The sequence below is a fragment of the Triticum dicoccoides genome, chromosome 6B, assembly GCF_002162155.2.
Source record: "Triticum dicoccoides isolate Atlit2015 ecotype Zavitan chromosome 6B, WEW_v2.0, whole genome shotgun sequence".
NCBI classification, from domain to species: domain Eukaryota; kingdom Viridiplantae; phylum Streptophyta; class Magnoliopsida; order Poales; family Poaceae; genus Triticum; species Triticum dicoccoides.
In genome coordinates this window covers 665389984-665391667 of record NC_041391.1, presented here as the reverse complement: position 1 = coordinate 665391667, position 1684 = coordinate 665389984, and positions in this window count along the sequence as shown.

The following is a 1684-nucleotide window of genomic DNA, read 5'->3' as shown; positions in this document are numbered from 1 at the left end:
GATCTCTGGAAATATAAGAAATGGTGAAAGGCCAGAATCTGGAAGGCAGAAAAACGCAGAAACAGAGAGAGACAGAGAGACAGATCCAATCTCGAAGGGGCTCTCGCCCCTCCCATGCCATGTAGGCCATGGACCAGAGGGGAAACCCTTCTCCCATCTAGGGAGAAGGTCAAGGAAGAAGAAGAAGAAGAAGGGGGGCTCTCTCCCCCTCGCTTCCGGTGGCGACGGAATGCCACGGGGGCGATCATCGTCACCGCAATCTTCACCAATACCGCCGTCATCTTCACCAACATCTTCATCACCTTCCCCCATCTATCTGTAGCGGTCCACTCTCCCGCAACCCGTTGTACCCTCTACTTGAACATGGTGCTTTATGCATCATATTATTATCCAATGATGTGTTGCCATCCTATGATGTCTGAGTAGATTTTCGTTGTCCTATCGGTAATTGGTGAATTGCTATGATTGCTTTAATTTGCTTGTGGTTATGTTGCTATCCTTTGGTGCCCATCATATGAGCGCGCGCGTGGATCACACCATAGGGTTAGTTGTATGTTGATAGGACTATGTATTGAAGGGCAAGAGTGACAGAAGCTTCAACCTAACATAGAAATTGATGCTTACGGGATTAAAGGGGGACCAATATATCTTAATGCTATGGTTAGGTTTTACCTTAATGAACGTTAGTAGTTGCGGATGCTTGCTAATAGTTCCAATCATAAGTGCATAGAATTCCAAGTCAGGGATGACATGCTAGCAGTGACCTCTCCCACATAAAACTTGCTATCGATCTAGTAAAGTAGTCAATTGCTTAGGGACAATTCCACAACTCCTACTACCACTTTTTCACACTCACTATACTAACTTAATTGCTTCTTTACCTAAACAGCCCCTAGTTTTTATTTACGTGCTCTTTATGTTCTTGCAAACCTATCCCGTTACACCTACAAAGTACTTCTAGTTTCATACTTGTTCTAGGTAAAGCGAACGTCAAGCGTGTGTAGAGTTGTATCGGTGGTCGATAGAACTTGAGGGAATATTTGTTCTACCTTTAGCTCCTCGTTGTTGGGTTCGACACTCTTACTTATTGAAAGAGACTACAATTGATCCCCTATACTTGTGGGTTATCACTAGCGTTCTCCTCCGCGTCCGGCTACGCCGCCTGTGTGTTGCGAGTGGCGGCTTGAGCGCGGGAGACCTCGTATAGGGCTTGTTACTCGATGACAAAGTTGGGGTTCACTACTGCCATGGTCGCCACAGCCTCTTTGCTCACGCGCTCCCCGTAGATCTGGCTCTCCGCCAGTCGGTGCTGCTCGAGGCACTTGATGGAACGCCGACATAGGCGCCGACCTAGGCTACTCCTCCGCCATGGTGGCGTTGAAGTGTGTCTGCGCCTGCTCCATGATCAAGTCGGCATCTGCACCGGCGCTAGCTCCGGCAGTGAGTCATCGTCAGAGCCCGTGTCCATCTCAGGGGAGTTGGCCTGCATATCGGCCTCGATTCTCCTGGCACAGCGGCTCTGCCAGGCGGCCACCTTGTGCTTCATCTCCGACAACAAGCTCTCCCACAAAGTGTTCCTGCTCGAGGTCATGGCGGACGTGGTGCATGGAAGGAAGATGTGGAGTCGATGGGGTTGTGATGTGCCGAGTGTGACCTTTAAATAGTATATGCCGGCGAGGCCAAG